The sequence below is a fragment of the Tamandua tetradactyla genome, chromosome 18 (genome assembly GCF_023851605.1).
Source record: "Tamandua tetradactyla isolate mTamTet1 chromosome 18, mTamTet1.pri, whole genome shotgun sequence".
Classification (NCBI taxonomy): Eukaryota; Metazoa; Chordata; class Mammalia; order Pilosa; family Myrmecophagidae; genus Tamandua; species Tamandua tetradactyla.
Window position 1 is genome coordinate 75235748 of NC_135344.1, and position 11125 is coordinate 75246872.

An 11125-nucleotide genomic window follows, 5' to 3' on the forward strand; every position below is an offset into this window, starting at 1 on the left:
GGAGAAGATACTTGTTGATATAAATCTTTTTAAAGCCACTGAGTCTTGTTTTGTGAGCTAACATATGGTCTATCCTGGAGAATGATCCATGTGTCCTTGAGAAGAATGTGTATTCTTCTGTTGTTGAATGTTCTATATATATCTAATAGACCCAGCTGATTTATAGTACTGTTCAAAGATTCTATACCCTTTTTGATCTGATAACACATTTATAATAATTTTTAAATCTTATTTCTAGCTGTTTTATCCATTATTCAAAGTCACGTATTTAGGTCTGCAACTATGATTGTAAAATTACTTCTCCTTTCAATTCTGTTTGCTTCGTGTATCCGGGACTCTGTTAGTTTCATAGTCTTTTCTTGATGAATTGACCCTTTCATCAATATGTAATTTCTTTGTTTGTATTTGTGTCTGTATTAGTTAGGGTTCTCTAGAGAAACAGAATCAACAGGGAACACTTGCAAATATAAAATTTATGAAAGTGTCTCACGTGACCGTAGGAACACAGAGTCCAAAATCCACAGGGCAGGCTGCAAAGTCGATGATTCCAATGGATGGCCTGGATGAACTCCACAGGAGAGGCTCACCAGCCAAAGCAGGAATGGAACCTGTCTCCTCTGAGTCCTCCTTAAAAGGCTTCCCATGATTGGATTTAGCATCACTAATTGCAGAAGACACTCCCCTTTGGCTGATTACAAATGGAATCAGCTGTGGATGTAGCTGACGTGATCATGACCTAATCCTATGAAATGTCCTCATTGCAACAGACAGGCCAGCACTTGCCCAATCAGATGAACAGGTCCCACAGCTTGGCCAAGTTGACACCTGTCCCTAACCATGACAGTCCACCCCTTGTCAACTTGGTACCTATATATATAACTCACCTTAGACCATACTTAATTTCCAAATGAAAAAAAATAAGCACACATTTTTTCTTTTACCTGACAATACTCAACTGTCCTGCATATAACTGGAAACACATTAAATCTCTCCAGAATAGGGTGCAAATCCTTGGGCAACATTCATTCTTAAACTTGATATCTTACAACTTAAATAGTATAACACGAACAAAACAGCATTACAGTCCTCGTTTCTGTAACTGATCACATGGTCGAAGTTCATATTTATCATTACCTTCTTCCACTACCCATTCCATGTTCCCTTTCCCCTCAGCAAGCACTTCAGCTGGCCATGGTTCTTTGCCTGGTGGGGTGACCCAAACCTTCATTCCTGAAGTCTCAGAGCCATTAGTGATCCTGCCTGGATTGTGTTGTTGCAGTTTTCCATTGATTTTAATCACAGGGCATGGTAGTACTAATAGACGCCCCAGGGGATCTCCTATATTCCAAGAAAACTCTTCTTTACCTCCATTATGTAGTTGCAGTCCTACTTCCTTCTGATAGTCAGGGTCAATTACCCTAGACAATAATGTAATCCCCTTCTTGGTGTGTTGATCCAGAGGCATAAGTAGCCCAAAGTGACCAGGTGGCAATCTTAACTTCCAGTTCAGTGGTATCACTGTTGTTTCTCCTGGAGAAAGCACACCCTGTTTTGGAACCAAAACCTGTAGACCAGTAGAACTCAGGGTAGCAGGGACAGGAAGCAAAAATTTTCCTAGTGGATCACTAGGAGTAATAGTGAGTGGCACCACACCCATTTCCACCCCTTGGTTCCTGGACCCATGGATCCTGGCTATGGGAGAAACAGCACCATACAGCGGACGCTGATTCAGAGCATACACAGCTTCCTGGAGAACATTACCCCAGCCTTTCAAGTTTTTGCCACCTAGTTGGCACCGTAATTGAGTTTTCAGAAGGCCATTCCACCGTTCTATCAATCCAGCTGCTTCTGGATGATGGGGAACATGGTAATACCAGAGAATTCCATGAGCATGTGCCCATTCCCACACTTCATTTGCTGTGAAGTGTGTTCTTTGATCCAAAGCAATGCTATGTGGAATACCATGATGATGGATAAGGCATTCTGTAAGCCCATGGATAGTAGTTTTGGCAGAAGCATTGCGTGCAGGGAAAGCAAACCCATATCCAGAGTATGTGTCTATTCCAGTTAGAAAAAATCACTGCCCCATCCATGAAGGGAGTGGTTCAATGTAATCAACCTGCCACCATGTAGCTGGCTGGTCACCTCGGGGAATGTTGCCATATCGGGGGCTGAGTGTGGGTCTCTGCTGCTGGCAGATTGAGCACTCAGCAGTGGCTGTAGCCAGGTAAGCCTTGGTGAGTGGAAGTCCATGTTGCTGAGCCCATGCATAACCTCCATCCCTACCACCATGACCACTTTGTTCATGAGCCCATTGGGCAATAACAGGAGTTGCTGGGGAAAGAGGCTGACTGGTATCCATAGAACGGGTCATCTTATCCACTTGATTATTAAAATCTTCCTCTGCTGAAGTCACCCTCTGGTGTGCATTCACATGGGACACAAATATCTTCATGTTTTTAGCCCACTCATAAACGTCTATCCACATACTTCTTCCCCAGGCCTCTTTGTCACCAATTTTCCAATTATGGTCTTTCCAAGTCCCTGACCATCCAACCAAACCATTAGCAACAGCCCATGAGTCAGTATACAAATGCATCTCTGGCCAGTTTTCCTTCCAAGCAAAATGAACAACCAGGTGCACTGCTCGAAGTTCTGCCCACTGGGAGGATTCCCCCTCACCACTGTCCTTCAAGGACACCCCAGAAAGGGGTTGTAATGCTGCAGCTGTCCACTTTCGGGTGGTACCTGCTTATCGTGCTGAACCATCTGTAAACCAGGCCCGAGTTTTCTCTTCCTCAGTCAATTCACTGTAAAGAACTCCCCAAGAGGCCATATCTCTGGTCTGGGAAAGAGAAGGTAATGTGCAGCAGGAGTGGAAACCATGGGCATTTGTGCCACTTTTTCATGTAACTTACTTGTGTCTTCAGGACCTACTCTGGCTCTATCTTGTATATACCATTTCCACTTTACAAGAGAGTGCTGCTGTGCACGCCCAACTTTATGGCTTGGTGGGTCAGACAACACCCAACTCATGATAGGCAACTCAGGTCTCATGGTAACTTGGTGGCCCATGGTTAAGCGTTCAGTCTCTACTAAGGCCCAGTAGCAGGCCAAAAGCTGTTTCTCAAAAGGAGAGTAGTTATCTGCAGCAGATGGTAAGGCTTTGCTCCAAAATCCTAAGGGTCTGCATTGTGATTCTCCTATAGGGGCCTGCCAAAGGCTCCAGACAGCATCTCTATTTGCCACTGACACTTCCAGCACCATTGGATCTGCTGGATCATACAGCCCAAGTGGCAGAGCAGCTTGCACAGCAGCCTGGACCTGTCGCAGAGCCTCCTCTTGTTCAGGTCCCCACTCAAAATTAGCAGCTTTTCTGGTCACTCGATAAATGGGCTGGAGTAGCACACCCAAATGAGGAATATGTTGTCACCAAAATCCAAAAAGACCCACTAGGCGTTGTGCCTCTTTTTTGGTTGTGGGAGGGGCCAGATGCAGCAATTTATCCTTCACCTTAGAAGGGATATCTCAACATGCCCCACACCACTGGACACCTAGAAATTTTACTGAGGTGGAAGGCCCCTGTATTTTTGTTGGATTTATTTCCCATCCTCTGACACGCAAATGCCTTACCAGTAAATCTAGAGTAGTTGCTACTTCTTGCTCACTAGGTCCAATCAACATGATATCATCAATATAATGGACCAGTGTGATGTCTTGTGGGAGGGAGAAATGATCAAGATCTCTGCGAACAAGATTATGACATAGGGCTGGAGAGTTGATATACCCCTGAGGTAGGACAGTGAAAGTATATTGCTGACCTTGCCAGCTGAAAGCAAACTGTTTCTGGTGGTCCTTACTAATAGCTATTGAGAAAAAAGCATTTGCCAGATCAATAGCTGCATACCAGGTACCAGGGGATGTATTGATTTGCTCAAGCAATGATACTACATCTAGAACAGCAGCTGCAATTGGAGCTACCACCTGGTTGAGTTTACGATAATCCACTGTCATTCTCCAAGACCCATCTGTTTTCTGCACAGGCCAAATAGGAGAGTTGAAAGGGGATGTGGTGGGAATCACCACCCCTGCATCTTTCAAGTCCTTAAGAGTGGCAGTAATCTCTGCAATCCCTCCAGGAATACGGTATTGCTTTTGATTTACTATTTTGCTTGGTAGGGGCAGTTCTAGTGGCTTCCACTTGGCCTTTTCCACCATAATAGCCCTCACTGCACGAGTTAGAGAACCAACGTGGGGATTCTGCCAGTTGCTCAGTATGTCTATGCCAATGATACATTCTGGAACTGGGGAAATAACTACAGGATGGGTCCGGGGGCCCACTGGACCCACTGTGAGACGGACCTGAGCTAAAACTCCATTGATCACCTGGCCTCCATAAGCCCCCACTCTGACTGGTGGTCCAGAGTGACGTTTTTGGTCCCCTGGAATTAATGTCACTTCTGAACCAGTGTCTAATAATCCCCGAAATATCTGATCATTTCCTTTTCCTCAATGCACAGTTACCCTGGTAAAAGGTCGTCGGTCTCCTTGGGGAAGACTTAGAGGAAGGTTAACAGTATAAATTTGTGGCAGTGTAACAGGTTTCTCCCCCATAGGGACCTGGCCTCCCCTTCATTGAAGGGGCTCAGGGTCTGTAAACTGTTTCAAGTCTGGAAATTGATTAAGGGGCCATGACTCTGTGTTTTTGTAATTCAGGTTAGACTTCTGTTCCCTTGACCTAGAACTCTTTTGTTTATACAGCTCCAACAAGAATTTTGTAGACTGCCCTTCTATTGTATTTCTAGGCACCCCATGATTTACTAGCCAATGCCACAAATCTCTGCGTGTCATATAATTTTGATGCCTCCTTTGAGTTTGTTGTCTATTATAATACCCACGTCTACCCTGTCTTTGGTGATTAAGTGCTGCCACCTGGCTTCTGTCAACTCGGGATCCTGTCATCCCCATTGTGTTTAAGGATTCCAGCTCAGTGACAGCAGTTCCTACAGTAATATCTGACCTACAGAGAAGTGCAACCACAGAGCTCTTGAGGGATGATGGTGCTAGTCTCACAAACTTATTTCTCACTGTTCTGGTAAAAGGTGCATCCTCTGGACATTCCTGGGGTGTAAGAGCAGGCTTTGCATGATAAATCCACTCTAACATCCCAATCTCTCTAAGCCTCTGGATCCCCTCATCTACATTATACCAGGGAAGTTCTGGCATTTCAACCTCAGGTAATGTTGGCCACCTTTTGATCCATGTTTCAACCAACCACCCAAACAAGCTGTTAACACCTCTTCTAACTGCTCAAGCTATAACATTGAATGCAGAATCTCTGCTTAGTGGGCCCATATCAATAAATTCAGCCTGATCCAGGCTTATATTCCTCTCACCATTATCCCACACTCTTACTAAATCCATTGCCACACATATTCCCCTGATTTCTGTCTATATAAATTGGAAAACTCACACAGTTCTTTTAGAGTATAACGTACCTCCTCATGTGTGATACTTTGTACCTCACCTTTAGGGGCCTGTTGGGACTTTAGTCTAGTTATAGGTCTAGAAGAAATGAGGGGTGGTGGGGGTGAGTCATGAAAAGAATTAGAAATATCTTCCAAGCCATTTGCTTCAGGGCTTTCATTTGCAATTTCATCTGGTGAAACAGGATTAATAACTCTAGGGCTAATCCCTTCAGGAGGAGGTTGGGTGGCCAATTCCTCAAGGCAGGCTGGAGGTGGGATGGCTATGTCCTCAGGGCAGACTATTACAGGGTTATCTAAAGAAGGCTCAGCATGGTCTAGGGTTTCAACCTCATCCCCAACATCATTATCAATCCATATTTCACCATCCCATTTTTCAGGGTCCCACTCCTTTCCAATCAATGCCCTCACTTTAACGGCAGACACCATGCAAGACTGAGATTTCAGTTTACGTTGTAAAGTTGCTACTCTAACAATAAGATTCTGAGTCTGATTTTCAGAGATCTCAAGTCTACGGCTACAGGAAATAAGATTTTCCTTCAGGATACTCATAGAAACCTCTACATCTTTCAGATGGTGCTTAAGCTTCTCGTTTGAAGCCTTAAGCCCATCCCTTTCACCCTTTAATGTAGACAGTGTATCTAACAACAACCAATCAACATCTCTATAATTCTTATTTCTACAAAACTCTGTAAAGGTGTCAAAAACATTATCCCCCAGACTCTGGCTTTGTACAAGCGAAGCATTAGGAGAATCGAATGATGATATTTTGACTATCTCCTTTGCCAACTCAGTCCATGGATTGGGAGTGTCATTCTGATTACGGGAATCAGAGTCCTTAGTGTCTCTGAGCCCAGTCAGAGTAGAAAACCATTCATAAAAACCCATTTTTAAAATTCTGTTCCTTAAGAACCACTCCTGGTACCAAGATGTATTAGTTAGGGTTCTCTAGAGAAACAGAACCAACAGGGAACACTTGCAAATATAAAATTTATGAAAGTGTCTCACGTGACCATAGGAACTCAGAGTCCAAAATTCACAGGGCAGGCTGCAAATCTGATGACTCCAATGGATGGCCTGGATGAACTCCACAGGAGAGGCTCACCAGCCAAAGCAAGAATGGGGCCTGTCTCCTCTGAGTCCTCCTTAAAAGGCTTCCCATGATTGCATTTAGCATCACTAATTGCAGGAGACACTCCCCTTTGGCTGATTACAAATGGAATCAGCTGTGGATGTAGCTGACGTGATCATGACCTAATCCTATGAAATGTCCTCATTGCAACAGACAGGCCAGCGCTTGCCCAATCAGATAAACAGGCACCACAACTTGGCCAAGTTGACACCTGTCCCTAACCATGACAGTGTCCATTGTCACCTAAAATCTGTTTTACCTTAGATTAGTATAGCCACCTTACCTCTCCTTTGGTTACTGTGTGCATGGAATATTTTTCCATCCTATCTCTTCAACTTACTCATGTCTTTGGATCTGAAGTGAGCCTCCTACACATATTATATAGTTGGATCATGCTTTTATTTCTATTGAGGAGTTTAATTTATTTCCATATAAAGTAATTAATGATGAGGCAGGACTTAGTTCTGCCCATTTCCTCTTTTTATTTTATATGCCTGTTGAAGTTTGCCAGCCGCCAGAATGCAACACACCAGAGACAGATTGGTTTTTAATAAAAGGGGATTTATTTCATTAGTTCTTCAGAGAAAAGGCAGCTAACTTTCACCTGAGGTTCTTTCTTACGTGGGAAGGCACAGGATGATCTCTGATGGCCTTCTCTCCATGCCTCTGGGTTCCAACAACTTTCCCCAGGGTGATTTCTTTCTGCATCTCCAAAGGCCTGGGTTGAGCTGCAAGTGCTGAGATGAGGTATGCTGAGTTGCTTGGGCAGTGCTACATTGCGCTCTCTCATTTAAGCACCAGCCAATTAAGTCAAACATCATTCATTACAGCAGGCATGACTCTTGGCCTACTGCAGATGTAATCAGCAACAGATGAGGTTCACATACCATTGGCTCATGTCCACAGCAACAGAACTAAGTGCCTTCACCTGGCTAAGTTTACAACTGAATCTAACTACCACATGTCCACCCTTTGTCAACTTGGTGACTACACACATCACCTTAAACAATATTAAGGTGAAAAAATAATTCTATTCTGGCTGTGGACCTGTGAATCTCAAAACAAGTTGTCTGTTGCCAATATGCAAAGGAGAGACAGTAACAGGATCCATAGGGAGAAATCGGAAGGAAAACCTGCAGGACAAATACCATTGGATTTCAAAGTCTGAAAGTCATTTATCCTTCAGCTTTAGAAAGTGGCATTCCCACCCTTTTCAAGGGCCTATGCTGGCCCGCCTCTTTCCAAATCAACCTTGGGGAACATTGAGGAAGCCACCTTTTTCTCAGCTCCACTCTCTCCAGGCATCAGGGCCACCCCTGGACTCTCTGCCATTTCCGGGACACACGCTCAATCCCTCCATGTTGTGGCAGCCAGGCTCTCCGCATTCCCCAAGGAGCATGCTCTACCTTCTCCAAGGCCTGAGGCTGCACGACTCTTCCACTACAACGAAATGGGAGACTCACGCTCTGCCCTCAGGGCAAACTCACCCTCTCCATGTATATGGGTGGGTCCACTCTCCTGGCCAAGGTTTCTTGGCTTCAGACCCGAACTTCCATGGTTCTCACTCTGCAAACTGCAACTTGTCCCTTTTGTGTCCCCCTTTGTCCAGATTGGCAGTGGTTCTGTTTACACCAACAGTCTCTTCAAGCACTCCAGGAGTATGCCTTAGGCCACTTTGTCCCTTATTTCCTCCTTTATTGACCTCTCTTGTGTTTAGTTGATCTTTGTATGAACGCTTTGACTTTCTTCTTATTTCCTCTTATATATATATTTAGGATATTTTCTTTGTGGTCACCATGGCCTTACATTTAACATCCTAAATCTGTAAGAGTCTTGTTTGAATTGACATCAGCTTAACTCAACAGCATACAAAAACTGTGTTTCTATTTCTTAAACTCTGCTCTGCTCCCACCCCTTTATGCTGTTTTTGCCACAAATTACATCTTTAGACTATGTGTGTCCACAACAGATTTATAATAATTTGTATATATATCTAAATCATGTAAGAAATAAAACATGGAAATACAAAGAAAACAATACTTATTTTTATATTTATCAATGTAGTTACATGGTAAATTAACAGAGATCTTTATTCCTCATATGGCTTCTCATTACTATCTAGTGTCCTTTCATTTCAACCTTAAACATTTCTCACTAGGCAGATCTAGTGGTAACAGACTTACCCAGGTTTTGTTTATAGGAGAATGTCTTAATTTCTCCCCCATTTTTGAATGACGGTATTATTGGATATAGAATTCTAGGTTGACAGTTTTTTCTTTCACTACTTAAATATGCCATCCCACTACTTTCTTACCTCTATGTTTTCTGTTGAGAAATTGATTGATTCATTAAAATCAGAGATTATCTACTCACAGTAGTGAGACTCTTGTGTGTGACAAGTGATTTCTCTTTCTGCTTTCAAGATTCTTTCTTTGTCTTTGCATCGGGCAGTTTGATTATGCTGTGTATTCATGTAGATCTCTTTAAATTTATCTCATTCAAAGTTATTTGAACTTCTTGCATGTGTATATCCTATTTTTATCATATTTGGAATGTTTATGGCCAACATTCATCAGACATTCTTTCTGACCCTTTCTCTCCATCATCTCCTTCAGGGACTTCCGTAATGCATATGCTGGTATGCTGGATGATGACTCTTAGGTTCCCTTCACTTTGCTTTATTTTTTTATTTCATGCATCTCAGACTCAATCATTTTAATTATCCTATGCTTCAATTCTGTCTTCTGCCTGTTCAAATCTTTTGTTGAATTCATCTAGTAAGGTTTTTGTTTCAGTTATTCAGCTTTTCATCTCTAGAATGTCCTTTTGGTTCCATTTGCTAATGTCTGTCTCTTTACTAAAATTCTCATTTTGTTCTTATATCATTTACTTGATTTCCTTTAGCTCTTTGAGCATATTTAAGATAATTATTTTAAAAACTTTTCCTGAAGACATTTAACAAAATCCAGCACTCTTTCTTGATAAAAAAACTTTGTAAAGTTTTTTACAAAAGATAGAAGACCCTTTTACAAATGGATAGAAGAGAATTTTCTTAACATGATAAAAGCATTTATGAAAAACCCATAGCTTAACGTCATGAAATAGAAACCAAATTATAGGTTGCCGGGGATGGAGGCAGGGGAAGTACTTTTTTGTAAAAGTAAAATAATAATAATAATAACAAAACAAAACATTAAAAATGCATTATTTGCCCCAGCATTTCCACTTTAAGAAAAACATGTGCTAAGATATATAAGAAAAACACATGTGCTAAGATAAATGTAAAATATGTTTACTTCAGAATTGTCATGATAAAGTAATTGTAAAACAACATAAAGGTCCACAAATAAGCGATTTGTAACAAAAATAAATTATTCTACATCCATAGTGAAACATTAAGCAACCATCAAAAAAGAAGAGACCCACTGAACCGTATATTTGCAAGTAGTCAAAATGGGAAATGTTTTGCTGTACACGCATTACTACAATAAAAATATTTTTTAAAAAAGACTTTATCTAGTTAATCCAATGACTTACATGTCCATATCATGTATTTGTTCACTGTACTGCTAGATTCCATTTCTTAATATTTTATTTATTCATCATCAATATTTGAGCTATACAAATCTATAATTGTGTGCTACGTTTGTCTGAGTTTGGTATAGCTTTGTGTAAGTGTTGTGAAATGAATCCTAGAGCTCTAGAACTGTTGATAAATAATGCTTCTGATCTTTCTAAGTTTGGATGAATTCTCTTATAAAGTTTTTGAGATTCATGATTTTCGAGTAGTGAATATCCTGGTCTCCTGCCTCTCACTCTTCTTCTCTCATCATTTTTTTAGCTATGTATCCTCATTTCTTCCTGTATTTAATCTTGTTCAGGATAGACTTATATAAAGTACTCTTTTATAATTATTATAGTTTTCTTTGTCATTCTGGTCATTTCCCCCTCTCATCTCTAATTTAGCATTCTTACAGTCTTCTTCTCACTCCATTCCTGAATGGACAATCCACCAAATTATCTGAATTATTGTGGGTTTTTTCTTGAAGGTGTAGCCCTTGGAATATGTGTTAAATTTGCTATTTTTCCTTTTTTCTGATTTATAATATCTTCTCAGCCTTATTCTCTTCCTCCTTATGTTTTCCTAAGCATGTTTTTTGTTACTTTTTAGCAACCAAAGTTTTATTCTTAATTCTTTTTTCCTTTGAGTGTAGGTTTGATGATTAGTCATAAATTTTTATTTGGAGCGTTCCTATTATTGTTATTTTGTAATTGTTCTGCAATTTCTGGTTTGATTTTATCTTTTATCCTAAAGTTGTTTAAAAATATTTTATGATTTCAAAGTGGAGAAAAGGGTGTTAAACTCTGCTACTTCTATTGCATTTAGATTGATTTCTCTCTTTAGAATGGGTAGCACTCCTTATCAATGTAAAACTAACTTCTTTATGCTTCCATGTTAACTTTATATTGCATCCCCTGCTTTATTTTTTATTTAAATCTGCCTGTT